At 37.3% G+C, this 12,316-nt stretch overlaps 1 protein-coding gene across 1 annotated transcript in view; it reads right to left on the reverse strand.

Moving 5' to 3' along the window:
* ROCK2 (Rho associated coiled-coil containing protein kinase 2) overlaps window positions 1-10,201 on the reverse strand; it is an 80,010-nt gene extending 69,809 nt beyond the window's left edge. The window contains exon 1 of the mRNA XM_035895323.1: window positions 10,182-10,201. The gene's annotated coding sequence lies outside the window, so the exon portion shown is untranslated. The remainder of the gene's footprint in view (window positions 1-10,181) is intronic.
* Window positions 10,202-12,316: the final 2,115 nt, after the last annotated feature.

A 12,316-nucleotide genomic window follows, 5' to 3' on the forward strand; every position in this document is an offset into this window, starting at 1 on the left:
TTTTTTTTTTTTTAATCCCTGTGAACAAACCTGATCATCAGTCTTTTACAGACAAGATTTTAAGCTCTTGAACATAATTTTAAGGTAAGGGATTTCAAGTTCATATCAACATGTAGTTTATGAAAGACTCGTCTTGCACATTAGCATTTTGTCAAAAGGCATTTCCTTAAAGCTTTACATTTTGATTAAAAGGCCTAGTTTACATTACTTAACATGAAAATTGCACTACAATTAAGAAGTTGGGTCAGAAGATTACACAGTAAAACAGACCGTTCAAACTGAAGAGAAGTAATCCAGGAAATGACATCTCCTCTGTCTAGGCCTCACAGATAAGTCACTTCAACCAGGAAATATGTTATTAAAGTGATTTCACTGTTCGCTTCCTCTTTCTGCTATTACAAAAGGCTCAGAAGCTAACAGGCCAAAAATAGCAGCTTCTGAACAAATGCACCGTTGGCAAAGACAGCTCTGCCTCCATTAAAAGCCTTTTGCTCACAGCAAACTTGCTAAAACATTCTCCACAGATTGTTTTCCATGAGAAAAGTCCAAACTAGACACACCAAGAGAAGAGTTCCTGGCCACTCTGGCAGCAGCGACCACCTCTGGTAACATGGAGCATGGCTTCCCCAGCAAGTAGTTTACACTGTAACAGAACTGAATAAACCAAAGAAAAAAACAGGCAAGAAAGGTTCAGGAGATAGGGGAACCAAATGTTTATGGTTTTCTCTCTGACAAAAGGGGCAGTAATAGGGAAAAATAATGGTAGCTTCTAAATAAGCAGCTCAACATTAATTCCAGGTAATCCCACTGAGGCCCTCACCATATTAAACCATGCTGTGCTGATACAGATTTCCGAAATTAAAATAGCTATTTGAACCTGTCTAACATTGATATGTACATGTAAGCTCCACAGGATGTCACAGCAGCTTTCGCTACTTTGATTTATTCCTCACTTTCATGATGATGAGAGATAACTTTTAGTAAAACTCAAGACCAAAAAACTAATTGAACAGAAGAGGTATCAGCTGCTTCCTTAGTACCTGCAGGAAATAATTCATAATCCTGCAATAACTGGAAAACGTAAGAAGCCTGACCTACTGAAATATGTCCCTGCCCATGGCTGGGGCGTTAGACTAGATAATCTTTCACGGTCCCTTCCGACCCAAACTATTCTGTGATTCTATAAGAGGTTCACTAAACCATTACATATAAGAAAACCAAAACACTATTCCTTTCCCCTTCCTAATCCTCAAATAAAATTTAATAAACTATGCTGCCCTGGAAAGTAAGGATAGAAAAGTCTGTAACTTCAGATTACATTTTTCTAACCTGATCTACATGCTTTTTAAAGCAGAACTTCCTAAATCTATGCACGCAGGAACTGACCATCTAATGAATTCACCAGGATTAAACCCCCACTATAGTCCTCCATACACTAAATGGACCCTTAAATAATTCTGGTCTTCCCTGAGCGATTACTTCTTTCCATATCATAGAAGCCACCTTTGGATATAAGGCTAACAGCTCAGTAAGATCATACAATACGAAAAACAACTGAAAGGTCATATGCAAGGCAAATATACCATTTTCCCAAGCTTATCCTACTCAGTGATCATTAGGATATGTTACGATTCAGTTTTCTCTTACTTAAGCATAATTAGTACGTGAAGGAATAATTCATAGCATGAAATGCAGCCAATATTTACTGTTGGGAGGTCTTGCTATTCCAGAAGTTCGTTAACTGTTCTATATTAATTAACAGATTTAAGTTTTAACAGTATTGACTATGTACAGTTTAGAAACCTAAAAGCAGCTGCTGTCCACAAATAAGTATGTAAATACTTAACAACAGGTTTTACTTGCAGTCTGATTTCTGTATATGGAAGTAAACAAATATTGAAATTATTTAAATGACTGAAATTATTTCAGTGTTGCCTACTACTGAATAAATGCAAATTTTTCTTCATCATACAAGCAATACTGCTCAAGGACCATCATCTCATCTGCTGCTACATCCTACACACACATTTTAATGGTTTTATACAATTTACCTTGCTATTTGAAAGGCACACTGTCAAACTGTTCCATTGTAATGACAGGATGATAACAGACTAAAAATAGCTTCATCCTTAAATACTAACAGAAGAATAATCACAACACTGTGTTCAAGATGCGACAAGAAGAACTTCAAGGAACAACACTATGGAACAGCAAAAGCATGTAAATAAAGATCAGAAAGTCAAAGGCATATAATGAGTTGTAGTTTGCAAAGCACAAGAGGAAAGAACAGAAGATACTTTATATAAGAATGATTAAAATAAAAATCCATTAAGAGTTAAGAAAGGTAAAAAATGCACATAAGGCTTAAGTTTTCCATGCTTTCTTCAACTTTTTTTTTTTTTTTTTTTTTTTTAAATGTTGCATGACTGGACATATTTACAAAAGACAAGAACAAATCAAGCAAACAAACCAACCTAAAGAAAATCACTATAAATGAAGAAATGTGCTGAGGACAGCAAGACCGACTGAAATTCACTCTAAAATCTTTAAGGAGACTGTCTTAATCAATTTTCTTTGAGAACTCGGGAGAAGAGGAGAGGTCATCAGGACTGAAAAGGGCAAATCAAAGCACTACCATTAAAAGGGAGAGGGCTTCCCAAACTAGAGATCAGAACACTTGGGCAGAGGGAATTAGAACAAGATGTTAATCAATCTGTAAATACCTAGAAGATTACCAGTAAGATACAGGGTTTAAGTTTTTTTGTATTCTTCTCAAAAATAAAATAGTGTCATGTAACTGATTTCTGGCAGAGTATATAATGCAATCAATAAAGCAAATCATCTTAAAATAGGAATAAAACACAAGACTCACCATTCTCATCAGCAAAGTAAAAAAATACTGTATAGGAAATCATGGAGAATGTCTAAAAGGTAATTATCATGAGTTTAGTAACTTATCAGGACTTGGAAAAGTGTGTCAAAAAGAAATTCCAGTTCTACAGAATATTTTCATTACCGTGATAAATCAACAGAGTAAGAAACTTATCTATTAAGAACAAATAAAAATCAGCAAATGATAGTAAGTTCAGTGTTCTGAGCACATGCTTTTTATTGCATTTAAAATTATCTCAAAATGAAGGAAAAAATCTGAAAAAAATCCAGTCAGATGCAACTCCAAGAATAAGCACAAAAAGAGGCGAAAAAATCTTTACCAACATATGCTTCTGAAAGAAATTAAATGCACAGAATATGAAAATGGGAACAATGAGTAAACAGGAAGGTAACAGAAAAAGACACAGGGTTGTAACGGACTAGAAGTCCCATTTAGGATGCATAAACAGGAGGTTCATTGTATAAGACCTCACAGAGATCTAATGTTCTTTCGTAAATAAAGATCAGAAATCATTTGCTGATACTGTTACAGCCTAAGCCAGAATATTGGTCCAGCTTTGTGAATATCCCTATGCAGAGGACTGCAAAACACAAGCTGGAAAAGAACTGAAGGGAGGTTAACAAGAGCAGGGAAGTGACACACAATTTGCGCTAGGGAAGACTGTCAAGACCAGAGACTTTAATCTTAAAAAAGGTTAGCCTAAGAGGAGACAGGACAACTTCTTTCAGAACATAAAAAGCTGTTATGAGTGATGATGATGATGGACGCTTCCTCACATCCCCAGAAACAGTGTAAAAAATTAGCTGAATTAGGAGTGAAGATTTAGGTTACAGATTAGGAAAAAAAATTCTAAATAGCAGTATTGAAGAAGTCGATAAATCATCTTCACAAGAGATTCACTGGTTAGAGAAATATTTATTACAGTAGGTCCAGCTGTGGATCCTACCTCTGTGAAGAGGACTTTACTAGAGATCTCTCAAATTCTTTCCAAGCCTACCTGGAAACTCTTCATACATTAGTTGAAGAAACACACAAAAGCTGTAAATTAAGCCAAAGAGAGAGGACTGAGGAAGAGGAGTAAGCCAGCAGCTGTTAATATACAACATAATCTCTAAAATATTATTCACTTTAATAAAACAATCTATTTACACTTGGCCATTACAGAAATGCACATTTTCTCCTCCAAATCAGTGGTTGCTGTTTTCTTAATAACCTTAATAAAATAAAACTGGTCTTGCATGTCTTGCTAGTCAGCACCGTAGCCATGGAAAATTCACTAGTTCAGCATAATCTGCTTTCATCTGAAGTCACTGTGTATTTCCAGGTTCTTTAGCTACCTTTGATTTTAGAATTCATACTGCTTCCCAAAAAATCAATGTGCTCCGAAGCCCAGTACTGCAAACCTGTTAAAATAACACTAATTTCCTATTAATTGGAATTCTCCAAGGCCTTTAATAGCAAGCTTAGCTCCTTAGCAACAGCAGTCTGGTAATTTTGACTGTTACTCTCCCACAGGAAGCCATTTATGCATCAGGTCAGATAACGATTTCGCAAGCCATCAAGCAGAATAGTACACGTCCTAGAACTGCAAAGGCTATCTACAAATGCTCAGAAAACAAACCTGTGCCTGGAATTGTTTCTCTGACACCCTGAAAAAGTGGAATTACCTGCTGTTTTGTAAAAATCCAAACGCAAGACACAGCTTCTTACTCATTTTTCTTTTCCTAATCAGGGCTTTCAAAGGCTACAGCTGCAGCAATCAGAAGTAACACCAGGAACACAGATAAAAGGTCAGGGAGCTCATCTGTGGTTGAGGTAGGAGACAGATGTATGGTCTATTCTTAAAATAATATTTTGACCACAAGGCCATCTTTGATTCATATTAAGTAACAGTTCTGCTTCTGCATCATGAAAATTATTCTACTTATCTTTTTGTACCTTCAAACAGTTCAGTCTGTGAAGTTAAGTTCCAGCAACCAGCCATTGCACATTACACCATCAGAGTCATAAATCCATTGATTCCACTGTAAGCTTGGTTTTGAATAAATTTTTTTCTTACATATTCCTTCACATAATGCAAATAGTTGCATAACAATCCATTTTACAGTAACTGGAATTGCAAACAACAAGGCTTGAAAGGAAAATCAAGATACCACCTAGCATCCTCCTCCCTTAAAAGCATGACTGACTAGCAGTACTTGTTTTTTTTCTAATCACTGACTCAGAACAAATGATTATAAAATTTCCCTGTACTAAAAATATCAGTAACTGTTTAAAATCGTTCTTTAGAACATTTCTAACCCCATAAATAATAGACTGCCTACCATGTTGTCTCCTGCCTAACTTCAAATTTGATGTCAGCAGCATATTCTAATCAGCTGCACCACATATTTCTTAAAATAGAAGTGCCGTACTCCACCATAATTCCATAAGCCCAGATTTCCAATTAAAGTGATGAATAAAACTTAAGCAACCAAAATCACATCTAACTTTGGAGTACGGAACTTGGATACAGTATGGAGAAAGGCAGAACACTTATTGCCGCAGATGGATTTTTTTTTATTTTTTATTTTAAAAGGTCAAGGTACCATTATTCCATCAGATATCAAGATGCACTGATCCATACGCTAGAGAAAAAGGGACCATTTCCACTCCAGGCGAAAAACAATTCAAGCCAAATAGAAAGAGTCAAAACAAAGAGAGTGCTGCCATTAGCTGCTGTTCACACATTAACACATGGGCATGGTTTTGTGGATGACTTTTAGAAAAGTCAATAGAAAGGGAGCTTGCAGGTAAGAGACAGAAGGAAAGATTAAATAGACATGGAAAAAACCCAAAAGGGCTAAAAATTAATTTTAAATAATGATGAGTCAAAAGACCTTCTTCAACTTTAAACTACTTGTGATCTATTGTTTAGTAATATGGACAAAATAATTATTTTAAGACTATCTTTGCATGAGTATCTACCTAATGACACTGAAGGAAAATTAAGGGAATTTAGAAAAAATGTATATATATATCCATTTTTACCAATCACCAATATCTAAAATAAATGGGGAAACAGAGTATCAACATGAGGAAAACAAGTTTTTATTTTTTTGCCATAATAGATATACATTATTGATTGACAGGAAGATTATTTGGGGGGAAAAAAAAAAAAAAAAAAAGAGCTAAGAAGCCCTAAAAATGGCTTTCTCACAGAAATGGATTTGACAATAAAGGAAATTATTTACAATAATTTTTATTTATTTAATTAGTAAAGTATACAGTATTTTCTTGAATTATGAGTACCTCATTTTTAAGTCTGACATTCTTGAAAGGAGTTATATCTGTTCACAATCTTAGTTAATACATATCTTCTCTATTATTGACAAAAAAGGACATACAACTTGAAAAAACGTTTTATGGAATCCATTTGAAGAAATTCTTTTTAGGTTTTTTAGTAGAACAGTGTGTTCACGTAGCATAATTCCCATTTCATACATAACATTATATTCATTTGGAGTTTCAAATAAACACACTGTGATACCCTGTTCTACAGTCCAAACTGCATCCTAGAAGCAAACTCCACTGATGACCCTAAACTGCAGTCAAATTCATTATTAATTTTGTCTCTAACAGGTAATGCATTTTCCCATAAAATAAACCTACAAGTAAATATGTTAAAATACGTTAATATTAAAAACATTTAAATATATAAAATAATAGAAATATCATTTCAATTCCAATTCCTGTGTGAGGTCTACTAATGCAACATTCTAGGTTTTAAAGCATAACAGGAACTTTTCTAGATGATTTCTGCTGAAACTCAATACATATGCTTCTAGGGACTGACTAGAGTAATAATTCCATCATACATAAAATCCATGATGATGAGGTATTATCAAAGAATTGAAGTTTTCTCACCAACTTCAATCAGAAAAAGGTATTTAAGAGGTCACTAGCCTCAGTCGCTAGGACTGGAACAGAAGATGTTGGATTTCCTGACAAGTCCAACTAGAAGTGTTTGATGTCCCATGTTTTTCTTTGGAATGAAAAGAGTAAGATTGTCTTTATCATCTGAAATCATTTGGACAAACTTCCTATTCCTGAAATACCTGCCAGAAAAGAAAAAGAGAAAAAAAGGGAGGGGAACAACCCTCGCCCACCAATCAGGCCCACGTAACTGGTTGTCCTGTGCAAAAGAGACCGGATTCACAGCTGGGATAGACATTAAGCGGCTGCTTTGAGCAAGGGTTGAACCTAGATGACCTCCTCAGGTCTTCAAAGTTGAATTATTCTGTGATACTACAATTACCTTTGACCTGAGCATATGCAGGTCGGCACCATTAACATCAGTTTTTATATCAACAAGTCCAAAAACTTATGGTCTAGTGGAAGATATAGTCCTTAAAGAAGGAACTTCTTTACTGTAAAATAGTACGAAGTAAAGCAGTAGCAAAGAAGCGTGGCTGACAGGAACTTCCTCTCTGCAGATTTTCAGACATCAGAAAGCCAGAGGTAGTAAGTGCCTACTGCAATCTGCTGCTGTCATTACTGACTTTTCAACTCCCTAAGCAACAAGTTTGTTCTGTGCACAAATCGGTATCAATTAGGCATTTCACCTACAAGATCAGCCAGGACTTTCACGCTGCAGACAACTGCTCCCCAAAGTTGTGGGTAGGCTTTATTAAGATCTTTGGCCTTCTTTCTTTGAAGAGGAGGTAATGCAGAGGGCCACAGAAGAGAGCAGAACATTTCTTCTGAAGGATTTTTCAACTACTTCACCAATAAACTAATTTAGTCACAGAAGAACTGTTACTTGTTTATTCACTAAATCCACTTAAGGTTTAAAAGACATCAAGGTAAGTGCAGACCTTGTTTTAGATGTTGCTAGCAGAAGAATGCATTACAAAATTTAAAATTTCTACCACAGTTGACCACAAACTGGGGAAAATAACAGCTCTTGACTTCTAATCTGTTTATCCAGCCATAACTTCCACTCAGTTGGATGTTGTTATACCCTGTGCTTTATGAATCAATTTGCAGAAGCTTTTAATGCTAATTGCAAGTTATATCTGAAGGACCTCTATTTAAAAATAAGATAAATGTGTATCTAATACTGGACACCCAACAAAAAACTGCAAACTATTGCAGCTTGAACAGACAAGCCATAATAAATACTTTTTGTGTTAATACACAGCACCTGAGTTTTGCTCCAGTGGGGAATAAACATCACCTTGAAAGTGTTTGCAAAACACTCAAAATGCCATATACAACCATAATAAAATAAGCGTATTATGTCACTTCAGTTACTGTAGAACATCCTGTGCCAACCATAAAAGAGCAGCTAAATATCTGAATGACTGTGATTAAACCTGTTTTTCTTAAACTGGGAAGCATTTAGAATTACACTGTCCCTAGAAAATCAGAATATACACACATACATGTACAACCTCGCACACAGACAGGTTCAGATCCTGGCAATGACAGGCTATGAAGGGCAAGAAGGAAGGCTTCTATGAATAAATCAGCAGCAAAAGAAAGTAAATGTGGGCAGACTTTCTTGGTGGGGAAGGAGACCTAGAGACAGAAGACGGGCACTCAATGCCTGTTTTGCCGCTGTCCCCTGGGACACACACAGCTCCACTCCAGGGACCCTGACAGGATCCATCTGTGAGGGGTGAAGTCAAAATCATTACCAGTTTGTTCTCTACCACCTCTGAAAGGTCACAGCAACTGGGGGAGGTTCCTGTTTACTGCAAAAGGGCACGTGTCATGCCCATCTTCAACAAGGGTAACAAGGAAGATCTGCAGAAGAACAGGTCAGAATTCCAGTTAACTTCAGGTCCTTGGACACCATTTCTAAATACATGAAGAGAAAGATAACTGACTAAATTGATCACAAGTAAATTGTGCCTAATCAACCTGATTGTCTTCTATAACGAGATAACTCAGTGCCCAAGGAGTGAGCAGTGTATACTGTTTATCTGGACTTTAGCAACGTATTCAACATGGATTCCTATAGTATTCTACAGGCCCGTCGGGTGAGTGAGTGATCAGCTGGGTGGAAAGCCAGCTGGACCATCAGGCTCAAAGAACCATCATCATCAGTAGTATCAAGTCCAGGTTGGCAACTGGTGACCACTGGCATTTCCCAGGGACGGATTCTGAGACTGTTTGATGTTTAAGGATGCAGTGTACCTTCAGCAACTTCATGGATAACAACAACCAGGGGCAGCGGCTGATATGCTGGAGGGCATCCGAGTTGCTATTCGGAGGGACTGGAAAGGCTGGGAAAACGGACTGACAGGAGTCTCATTCAGTTCAAAGACACACACAGACTGCTGCATGTGGGATGGAATACCACCACACACCAGGAGAGACTGGCGCTCACTGGCTAGACACTAGCTTTGAGGAAAAGGACCTGAGGGCCCTGGTGGACAAGAAGCTGGCCATGAGTCAGCAGCAGGTCTGTGGCAGAGGGTATGACAAGAGGCAGCAGACACAAGTTGCCACTTGGGAAATTTCAATTGGCTATACGGAAACATGTTTTCCACCATGGTCAGACATTGGAACAGGTTGCCCAGAGAGGATGTGGCATCTCCGTATTTGGAGATTTTCAAAACTTAATTCTTAAACATAATCTGATTGAACCTGCTGAAGAGCATGTCAGTGGCTTGGACCAGAAGACCTCCACAGGCCCTTTGCATCCTAAATTATCCTATGATGGGTATTTTTATTCAATTCTGAAAAGTCAACCAGAGCTCAATTACTGACAGGGTGCCACATAAACCTCCAGATATACCACAAATTATTTGGCTAGACACTGCTGTTAGAAGAGCTGACAGGGTATTCTGTGAAACAGTATTTCATTGTGAATTCTATTATCACAGTGTCATTGGATCACGGACCGGGGCCTGTCTGTGGAAGATCATGACTCTTTTGTTTTGTACTGCAGTCATATCTAAGATAAGAGATGCCTGATGGATAAGCACAAATTGAAATAAGCAGAGACACCATCAGACAGTATCACAGGCAATCAACTGGAACCTGGTCTCCTACGTATGTGGTGACTCAGACTCACTGGCTAGCTGGAACCTCATTCATCGGGAGATGGAAGGCAAATGAAGCCAGCATGCAAGAGACCCAAAACAGAAGGAAGGGGTTTTTTCACATCACAGTTAAGCTAGAACTCACTGTCATGGGTTGTTTCTGCTGCCAAGAAGTTTACACTGGGCTGAAGGCTATTCAATTCAAGGGAGATAGAGCTGTCAAGAGCTGTGAGACAGAAAAACACCACACCTACCTCGGAGAGTCCCCGAGCTGCCTCATCTCCACAGGCGGAGAGAATGTAATGGAACAGGAAGAGTCCTTCTACACTCCATCCCAGGCACTTCTGAGCTATTGGCTATTGCTGGAAACAGGGTATTTAGGCTAGACAAACTCCTGATTCAATCTAGTTTCCATTCCAGTAATTCACTTTCATGTTATTACTTTGGGCAACTGGTCTTTATTCCTACACAAGCTGCTTCAATCCCTACAAGTAATTACAAGGAAATAAGACAGAGAGTCCTTCAGCCTCCGTATTACATGCTCTGGACAAAAGAGGACATCAGGTGTCAAACTCAGAAATATACAAGGAAAAAGAGAAGAGTTTCAACAACAGAGACTAAGAGAAACCATTCTGAAACGAGCAGTACATTGTATCTTGCCTCAAACATGAGAAAATGAGAGGCTGGGCTCAAATGCCAGCTCTGGCAACAGCCCGATCAAGTGCCACTGCTATAAAGCAGGCTATGAGCTTGCGAAAAAGATTTGAAAGGACTCAGTATCAGCCCTATGTGGAATAAAACATTTTTCCTAATCTTAGCAATACAAAGAACAAGAAAACTATTTACCATTTAGTGGCATTTTAAAGTCATACTGTATCTATTTTAAGATGACTTGTAAACCTTGGAGGTGGCACTACAATTACATATACATACAGCTATATTATAAGAAAAAAATTTTCAAAACTTAGGATATAATAGAATAAAGATTGAGCACCCGACCTTACTTCACTTTCCCTTCCACGTCATGATAACCCTTCCAGCACAGAATGGGTGAAATATTGCAATATTACTTTGTGTCTTCCTTCCCAGATGCAACTTCGTCTCTTGCTCGGTGAAAACAAAACCAAGGGAATTAAGTGTATAAAATTTCTCTTTGGTAGTTTAAAAACAACATTTCAGGTACCTTCAGTGTTCTAGGAACTTGATTTTCATTACTGCACAGACAATGCAAAAACCACTCACACTGCAGTTTCTGAAATGCCATGACTGATTATCAATTTTACAGCTGGTTAAACCTCATTCTAGTTAAAAAAAGGCTATTTGTTGTGGTAATACTCTAGATGGTAACTCTGAAAAAGTGGGACACTTGGTCTGGCATTTGCATAACGACTTCCCAGAACATTCTTCTTCCCAAATGCTCCAGCTGTAGGTGCAAATCAAACAGTTGGGCGTGCTTATGTATGCAAGATCTTTTTGTTTGCATTTCTGAAAACGAATCACATCAAATTAGCACAGGAAACTGTAGTCTTTTTAGAAGAGACTGAAGATCAGTGAGTTCCTTACTCTTTTACTGCTGTGTGAAAACACTTGCAGTTGTAGCAATATTTTAAATAAAAGATTTATCTTTAAGAGAACTCCAGTATCTTATTGTTTTAAGACAGAACGACTAGCTCAGTTTTCAATTTTGCAATAGTTACACAATTTTACCAACCTAGGACATTACTGTTTTCAAATCCAATTCAAAAGAAGACATCTCTACCAACCCAAGCAGTACTGTGAAATTGCTCTGCAATTAGAAGTACTAGAATAAATATATTTTCTTCACAGCAAGGAAGATGTTTCTGAGCTATTGTACACTCGCTCTTCTGTTCATTACAGATGAAGTGAAATTAAAGGTTTTGCTGTACATATGGACATTCACCCTTTTAGCCATGAGACCTGTAATGTGATTTTCAGATGGACATACTGGACAAAGTTTTCAAGCTCTCAAGAAAAGATCCCATCCCAAACCACTACATTTTGAAGTCAATATGCACCTTTATTTTCTTTTACTCTTTAATCCTGGTCCCTAACTTCCTGTACGCAAATCAGGAAGATGAAGGTATGCTGGTGAAAGATAAAAAGGATCCCCTTTTTACTTTCAACTCAGAGAAAACATTTCAATACTAATGCACAAATACAGCATTGTAAAATCAACACACTACATTTTTAATCACTTAAAACAAAGGTGCAATAACCCACGATGCAGCTTACTTTCTAATACTTATTTCTAAACTTTGATATCACCCTGTACTACACACTAGGCAATTCTATATTTAAGCCATCTCTTCACTCGGAATGCCATCACTCTCAGTGGAAATATTTTAGTTAGATACCAAAATAGAAATCC

Source organism: Egretta garzetta, unplaced genomic scaffold (assembly GCF_000687185.1).
Source record: "Egretta garzetta isolate BGI_Z169 unplaced genomic scaffold, ASM68718v1 scaffold15, whole genome shotgun sequence".
Lineage (NCBI taxonomy): Eukaryota > Metazoa > Chordata > Aves > Pelecaniformes > Ardeidae > Egretta > Egretta garzetta.